This window comes from Grammomys surdaster, unplaced genomic scaffold (genome assembly GCF_004785775.1).
Source record: "Grammomys surdaster isolate TR1022 unplaced genomic scaffold, NIH_TR_1.0 125430, whole genome shotgun sequence".
NCBI classification, from domain to species: Eukaryota; Metazoa; Chordata; class Mammalia; order Rodentia; family Muridae; genus Grammomys; species Grammomys surdaster.
The window spans coordinates 1,119,431-1,128,583 of NW_021620297.1; positions in this window are offsets into that span (position 1 = coordinate 1,119,431).

Consider the following 9,153-nt stretch of genomic DNA (forward strand, 5'->3'; position numbering starts at 1 on the left):
CTGGCCTCTCCATCCCCACTCTCTCCCTTGCAGACCATGTTGACTGGCCTGCGGGCTGGGTCACCTGTCGTCCAATGTGGGGCATCGAGAACAAGAGACCCCATGAGGGATATTACTGGAAGAAGGGTTGACCGAAAATTCGAAAGTGAAACAAAGGTGATCACCGCGGAAACCTGCCGAAAATAGGGCAAGAAATAAGCCAGCATGAACTATATGTGGAACAGATAAGAAAGGCTTTTAAAGACATGAGGAGTAAAGGTGAAAATTTAGCATTTGTTGTCATTTTTTGATTTTATTAAAGAGTTATGTCTCTGGTTTCCTCAACAAGGAGCCATTGATGAAAAAAGATGGCTTAGAGTTGGAGATGCACCTAAACATTTTTACAAGACATTTGTGCCTGAAAAGGTCCCAGTTACTGACTTCTCATATTGGAACTTGATAAATGAAATGATCTCAACAAAGTGTCCATTAGTAGTGGTGGTTGTTGAAGAGGGTGAAAAAAATTTAAAAGACAGTGAAAAGAAAGGAAAAGAAAAAAGAAAAGGTTAATTCCTCTAAGGAAGAGATAGATTTTATTTCTCTAGCTAGTGATAATGATGGGGGCACTCTCTCAAAGGTCATCCAGTAGGTCTCAAAATTTGGGTCAGACTTTACAGGCAGAGAATCCAAGAGGGAAGGAAACAAAACCAAGTAGCGGTGTTTGGCCCAAAGAGAGAAATGACTCAACTATTCAAAAGAAAAAGATAAAACACATATATCCAATATTAAAATCCAAAATACGACCAAAGGATGATGACGGTTTGTTGGAGTCAGACTGGATCAACCTAGAGGAAGAGGCAGCCAAATATCATGACCCTGAATGGCCCTCTTCCCAAAGGTCCCTCCCTATGTGCCTCCGCCCTCAAATGCCCCCACTATGGGGATGTGGTTGTAGATCCCAGAAAAGAGTTACAGGACAAAATTTCTCTCCTTAACAACAAATAGAGTTAGAGGAAGAGTATCAGGACTTAATCAGCTACAAAAAATAAGACAGGGAAGATGTCTCTCGAGGGCAAGGCCAACCGCAAAAATCCCCCCCCCAACCCTGTCCTCATGTTCCTCAACTCGGAGTCCAAAGACCACCCCTACCCTCTGGCTTTAGTTCAACCACAGATCTCCCAGAGGAGGGAGAGGTTGAGGCTTTCCCTGTATTAGAATCCACAGACGCTCAAGGGGTTGCTTGGAGACATCACATAGGGTTTAATTTTTAAATCATTAAAGAATTAAAAAATGCAGTGTCACAATATGGCGCCAGTGCTCCTTTTATTCTTGCAATCTTAGAATCTGCTGCAGAGGAGTGGCTGACTCCTGGGGATTGGAATACTCTAGTGAGAGCAGTTCTTAGCGGTGATGACCATCTTACTTGGAAATCAGAGTATCATGAGAATTGTAAAGAGATGGCTAGGAGAAACGTTCAGGCAGGTAATGGTTGGTCCTTTGATGCCTTAGTAGGAGAAGGGCAATTTGCTTCAAGTGATGACCAGATGCAGTATGACCCAGGCTTATTCGCTCAAGTTCAAAATGCAGCCACAGCCATGAAGGCTTGATGAAAACTCCCGGTAAAGGGAGACCCTGGTGCATCTTTGACCTCAGTCAGACAAGGGCCTGATGAACAATTTTCTGATTTTGTTCATTGATTGATGACAACAGCAGGGAGGATTTTTGGTAATTCAGAGGCAGGTGTAGATTATGTGAAACAACTTGCATATGAAAATGCCAATCCTGCCTTCCAAGTGGCCATTAGACCCTACAGGTAGAAGACAGACCTTACTGGGTATATCAGACTCTGTTCTGACAAAGGGCCCTTCTACCAAGAGGGCTTAGCTATGGCAGCTGCCATGCAAGGACAATCAGTAAGAGATTTCTTAGTAAATAGAGACAAAAAGGCTTGTTTTAAGTGTGACAAGTCTGGACACTTAGCAAAAGATTGCAAGGCAGGAAACAAGTCAACCCAGAGACAGCCTGGAAAACAGCCTGGGCTATGCCCACATTGCAAACATGGAAAGCATTGGGCTAATGAGTGTAGATCTAAGACAGATACACAAGGGAACACCCTTTCCCATAATCAGGGAAATAGAAACAGGGGCCAGCTTCAGGCCCCGAACCAACACAAGCCAAAACAAGCTTATGAGGTGGTCAGCTTCATGCCAGCAAACAACAACCCTTCCCAGAACTTAGTTGAGCAACACCAGGAAGTGCAGGACTGGACCTCAGTTCCGCCGCCCATACAGTATTAGCCCCAGAAATGGGACCTCGGGCCCTACTCACCTGAGTGTTCGGACTGCTCTATCCAAATGTGTTCGGCCTGATAGTGGGAAGAAGCAGTGCTACCATGCAAGGACTACAAATTTTTCCTGGAGTTATAGACAATGATTATCAAGGTGAGATTAAGGTAATGACCAAGGCAATACAGAATATAGTCACCGTTCCTACAGGAAGGAGGATAGCTCAACTATTGTTACTTCCATTGATTCCTACTAATCACAAATGTAAGAGTCCTAAGAGAGGGGATCAAGGCTTTGGTTCCTCTGATGCATACTGGGTACAGCCTATAGTTAAACAAAAACCTATGATGACAATATTGCTTAACGGGAAGGCATTCTAAGGCTTGGTTGATACAGGGGCTGATGTGATTATCATAAAACAAATTGATCGGCCCACCACCTGGCCTCTGACCCCAACCTTAACCAATTTAAGGGGTATTGGCCAAAGTCAAAATCCACAGCAAAGCTCTAAGGTGCTGACATGGAAAGATAAAGAAGGGAATACAGGGAATATACAACCCTATGTCATCCCAGGCCTTCCCGTTAATCTCTGGGGCAGAGATCTATTATCCCAGTTGGGATTGATTATGTGCAGCCCTAATGAAGTATTCACGGCTCAAATGATAAACTCTGGATTTTCTCCAGGGGAAGGATTAGGAAAAAGTGAAGATGGGATTACTCATCCTATTGAGATCCATGGTAACACTGGAAGAAGAGGCTTGGGGTATTTTTGATGAGGGCTGTTGATTCAGCTGCACCCCTAGGGTGTTGTGCCGATCCCATCACCTGGAAGGGGGACTTGCCCTCTGGGTGGATCAGTGGTCCCTAACCACCGGAAAACTACAAGCTGCCCAGTTGCTAGTGTAGGAGCAATTACAGGCAGGACATTTAGAAGAGAGTAACTCTCCCTGGAATACCCCAATATTTGTCATTAGGAAAAAGTCAGGAAAGTGGAGATTGTTGCAAGACTTGAGGGCTGTTAATGCAACCATGATTCTGATGGAAGCCTTACAACCTGGGCTGCCCATACCAGTGGCCACACATTTAGGCTATTATAAAATAGTTATAGATTTAAAAGATTGTTTCTTTACTATCCCCTTGCATCCTGAAGACAGAAAACACTTTGCTTTTAGTGCTCCTGCTATAAACTTTAGAGAACCTATGAAGAGATATCAATGGAAGGTCTTTCCTCAGGGTATGGCTAACAGTCCTACTTTGTGCCAAAAGTTTGTGGCCTCCACCATAGAGGGTGTTAGAATCATATGAAGCAAATCTAAATGATTTCTTTTTGTTTGTTTGTTTTTGTTTTTCGAGACAGGGTTTCTCTGTGTAGAAAAACCTGGCTGTCCTGGAACTCACTATGTAGACCAGGCTGGCCTCCAAGTCAGAAATCCACCTGCCTCTGCCTCCTAAGTGCTGGGACTAAAGGTGTGCGCCACCACTGCCTGGCTACATGATTCATTACATGGATGATATCTTAATAGCAGGAAAAGATGGAAAACAGGTGCTCCAGTGCTTGGATGATCTTAAAACAACTTTACAGAATACAGAGTTACAAATAGCACTAGAAAAGGTACAGTTACAAGATCCATATACTTATTTAAGATTTCAGATTAATGGCCCATGTATTATTAATAGTAAGCCCACCTTTAGGACTGATTCTTTTAAGACACTTAATGATGTTCAAAAATTATTGGGAGACACTAGTTGGCTATGCCCATATTTAAATCTTACTACAGGAGAGTTGAAGCCTCTTTTTGATACTCTCAAAGGAGATGCTGACCCTAAGTCTGACAGGGCTCTAACAGAGAAGTGTAGAAAAGCCTTACTGAAGGTTGAGAGTGCTATTTCATCTCAATGTAACTCATATTAATTATTCTAAGCCTTTATATTTTCTTATTTTTAACACCAAATTAACTCCTACTGCAGTTTTTTTTTTTTTGAAAACCATGCCGATGATATGGGTTCATCTTCCCTCATCCCCTAAGAAGTTCCTTTATCCATACTATGTTGCTGTAGATGATATGATTGTGTTAGGCCGAGATAATAGTCAAAACTATTTTGGAAAAGACCCTGATGTCATAGTACAACCCTATACAAGGCAACAGGTTGACTGGCTTACGCAGAGCTCTGAACTTTGGCCTATTGCCTGTGCATCATTTGCTGGCCAGCTAGATAATCATTATCTGCCAGACAAACTGGTTCAGTTTTGCCATCGATTCGTTTTTCCATCTCACGCCACAAATGCACCTATAGAAGAAACATGGCTAGTTTTCACTGATGGTTCCTCATCAGGAACAGCCGCTTATGCCTTTAAAGGTCAAGTAATCTCCTTTGCTACATCATCTGTGTCAGCTCAATTGGTTGAATTACATGCTGTTATTGCCGTGTTCCAAACATTTATAAATCAAGCCATTAATATTTATTCAGATAGCTCATATATAGCTCAATCTATCCCTCTGCTAGAAACTGCTGTGCAAATAAAGCATTCCTCAGAAGCAGCCGATTTGTTTTTACAGTCCCAACAACTAATTTTGAGAAGAAAGTATAAATTCTTTATAGGACACCTGAGAGCCCACACTGGGCTACCAGGTCCTCTCTCTGAGGGAAACACCAAGGCAGATCTAGCCACTCGTGTAGCCGCAGTGACTTCATTAGATCCGCCATCTAACTTGGATCAGGCCATAAAGACTCATGAGTTACATCACTGTAATTCCCAAACTTTAAAGATCATGTTTAAAATTGCCAGAGAACAAGCTAGACAAATTGTCAAACAATGTTGACTGTGTGTTACACTTTTACCAGTTCCTCATTCAGGCGTAAATCCAAAGAGACTGATACCAAACAGTCTCTGGCAAATGGATGTTACCCATCATAATGAATTTGGAAATCAAAATATATACATGTATGTGTAGATAGACACAGTGGTTTCATTTATCCAACATTACAAACTGGAGAAGCAAGCAAACATGTGATCATTCATATGCTCACTACAATTGCTGTATTGGGTGTGCCTAAACAGATGAAGACTGACAGGGACCCAGGTTATACAAGCTCCAGTTTCCACCAATTCTGTGAAAAGTTGGGAATACTACATAAAACGGGTATTCCATATAATCCACAGGGCCAAGGTATGGTAGAAAGGGCACATCAAACCATTAAATGTCAATTTAAAAAAAATTTAAGCTGGGCAGTGGTGGTGCACGCCTTTAATCCCAGCACTTGGGAGGCAGAGGCAGGTGGATTTCTGAGTTCGAGGCCAGCCTGGTCTACAGAGTAAGTTCCAGGACAGCCAGGGTTACACAGAGAAATCCTGTCTCAAAAAACCAAAAAAAAAAAAAAAAAAAAAAAAAAAAGAGAAAAAAATTAAAAGGGGGAATTGTATCCTACCAAGGGATCTCCAAGAAATATCCTTCATCATACACTCTTTATTTTAAATTTTTAAACTTTTGATTCTGAAGGAAAATCTGCTGCAGATAGATTTTGGCATCCTGATACCAAAAAAAAAAAATTGCAACAGTCCTCTGGAAAGACCCATTAACCAGAACCTGGAATGGGCCAGACCCAGTGCTTATCTGGGGAAGAGGTTCTGTCTCCATTTATCCCCAAACAGCTGATGCTGCACGCTGGCTGCCAGAGAGACTGATTAAACAAATATACAATAACAACAAATCCAAGGAGGAGAAACCCCCTGAGAACTCTAATTTTTCTTTGCAGGAAACACGAAGATTCTCTGCATCTTGATGCTGCTACTGCCCTTCACAATTGCCTTCAAACTGGAGGAGATCAACCAGCATATGCCATATAACCTGACTTGGAAAGTCCTCAATGCTGAAGGAGACATCACCACCCACACCTCCAGGGTGGCTCTATTGGACTTTTGGTTCCCCAACTTATGATTTAGTGGGGTACATTGTTTAGACCCAGGAGAAAACCCATTACCACAGTTACAATAGCGTTTGGGTTTGGGATTGACTAGAGCAAGGACGGGGATTTCCTCACTTGTTTTGCAAGATCAAAGCTATGATCAGCTCTGTACAGCTATAGATTTAGATCTAGAAAGAACGGAATCTGCTATGTCACATTTGCAAAATTAGTTATCCTCCTTAGCTGAAGTACTGCTACAGAATAGAAGAGGCTTAGACCTTTTACTCCCCCAAATGGGGTTGGGGGTGGGTATTGTGTGTCTCCCTTAAAGAAGAGTGCTGCTTTTATACCGACCATTCAGACATTGTTAAAGATTCTATGAAAAAGGTCAGAGAAGGCCTAGAAAACCACAAACGCCAGCGTGACCAGGAACAGGGCTGGTTCAAGGCTTGGTTTAGTACCTCACCACGGCTCCCACTTTACTCCCATCCATCTTGGGACTCCTTTTGGGTCTACTTATTCTCTTGTCTCTTGGGCCCATACTGTTCAACAAACTGATGGCTTTTGTATGACAACAGATTGACACTATTCCAATGAAACCCATACAGGTCCGTTATTACAGGCTGGAAGCAGGGGGCTCTAAAACCTCTGTCATCAAGACCAGTGAGGATTAGCCCCTAACTTACTTGCTAAACCGGAGAGTCAGCGATGGGTAAGAGACCTCAAGATCTCTACCCCTAATTGGGAGGCCTTACCAACCTAGGAGAGGAGCTCAATCAAACGTCTGTTGAGTATCCAGAGAGGGGAAAGGAAAGGGAGGCTAGGGTCTGTTCCAACCTAAGACAGACACACGGTTTCCATAAGTTTTCCTAGCCTTAGGAAAAATTAAAAGGGAGGACCTGTTGGGAGCCAACTCCTAGCTGAAAGCTGCTATCATCTTTGCAGCCATCTTGGGCCATAGATTTGCAAGTTTATACTTTTCCACCCTGACAAGAGACTTGTTTTTCTAGCATGATATTTTTGCAAGCAGCCCATAACAGCTGAGCACACTCTGATAAGCATCTTGTTTTTCCTCGGACATATCCTGGACTTGTTTAGTGCCCCCAGCTACAAGGCATTTGTGGTTAAGTGTCTCCAGCTGCACTCCCCTGTTTGTGCTTATATACCCATAATTGCCGTTCAGTAAATGAGACCTGATCAGACAACTGTCTTGTCTCCATTCTTCACGTCTCTGGCCCCTCCATCCCCACTCTCTCCCTTGCAAACCCCATTGACTTACCCGAATGCCAGGTCAGGATTTTGCCCCATCAGTAAATTTCCATTTCTGTGAAGCATATGCCACTCCCCTCTCATGTACAGCAGACCTCTTTATACTTGTTACACCACAAAGAGGAGAGAGAGCTGGGGTGCCCACACTTACCTCAGCCAGTCAACAATCCAGTTATTTCCATGCCAGTGGAGCAAAACATAGACCTGCTATAGAAGGGGCACACAAACACCATTAGAGCAACAGAGGACAGGTGGAGTGGAAATCACCAGACAGACACCTTAAAACCAACTAAAAACACAACCTCCTTTAATAGTCAGAGAACTTCCTCTCTCGGATATTTGTATTGCTTGCCAATAAACTTCACCTTTACTTTGTGGTGGCTGTTTTTCTGTCTTTTAATTATTCAAATGATGGAGGAAAGGAATCCACCTGCTAGCCAGTGTGACAGCTATTATAAATCATTCTCATACTATATAGAACAGATAGGAAGTACCATTTGTGTGGAATTATGTACCTAGAAAATAATGATTTGTGCCTGCTGCCTACTTGTGAACCAATAAAAAGTTTACTTAACAGAAACTATAGCTGTTATGAAGCATGATAATGTATGTCTCTGGTACAAGGAACAAGATCCAGGTTCTAACCCTGCTTTACCAGTTGCTCAAGTGACTTCAGGGCTTGACATCAGCTTCCTTCTCTGTAAAGGAAAACATAATACATAGTAAGAATTTTAGCTGGGTTTGCTTAAACCATATCAAAGTCCCTGAGCCACATCACTAGCACCAAGAGGGAAACAATAACAATAATAAAAACGCTACAGGAAGCTGGAGAGGTGGCACACACAGTCTGTAACTCCAGGGCCACGGATTCCTACGCCCTCTTCTAGCCTCTGCATGTACTGAATCCATGTGTACAAACTCGCACTCCGACATACGTGTGCGCGTGATTAAATGTAAAAATCCTTTCAAAATTTTATTTCTATTATTTTTAATTATCGGTAGATGTGTCTGCAAGCGGGGATGCGTGCTTGCGTGCAGGTGCCTGCAGGAATCAGGGCTCGCCTGATGCTCGTGAGCTGCCCCACCTGGGACCTGGGAACCGAACTCGGATCTTCTAGAAGAGCAGCGAGTGCTCTTCAGTACTGAGCCATCTCTCCGGCTCCTAAAAATAAAATGAAGGAGGTGAAGGAGAAGAAAAAGATTCGACAGGACTCGGCAAAGATCTGCACCCACGGCTGGCTCGGTTTCTCCAGCTCTGGTGCGATCTGATTGGCTCCTCACCGTTCTCTTGACCTCAGCTTCTCTCTGCAGGTGGCGGCCAGAAAAGGTGAAAACATTCTTCTGTGGAACTAGACCCAAGGCTTCTTTAGCGCCTCCCGTGTCTTATACTTTGCTAAATCTCAAAATTCCTTCTACCAAACCTCTGGAGTTTTTAAACAGTCAGGGCAGGACAGGACTTAAATAATCTTCATATTCTCTCTCTCTGTCTCTCTCTCTCTCTTTCTTTTTTTCTTTTTTGGTTTTTCAAGACAGGGTTTCTCTGTGTAGCCCGGGCTGTCCTGGAACTCACTCTGTAGACCAGGCTGGCCTCGAACTCAGAAATCCTCCTGCCTCTGCCTCCCAAGTGCTGGGATTAAAGGCGTGCGCCACCACCGCCCGGCGAATCTTCATATTCTCAATTCAGGACTGATCTTGAAAAGACAAGAAAATAAAA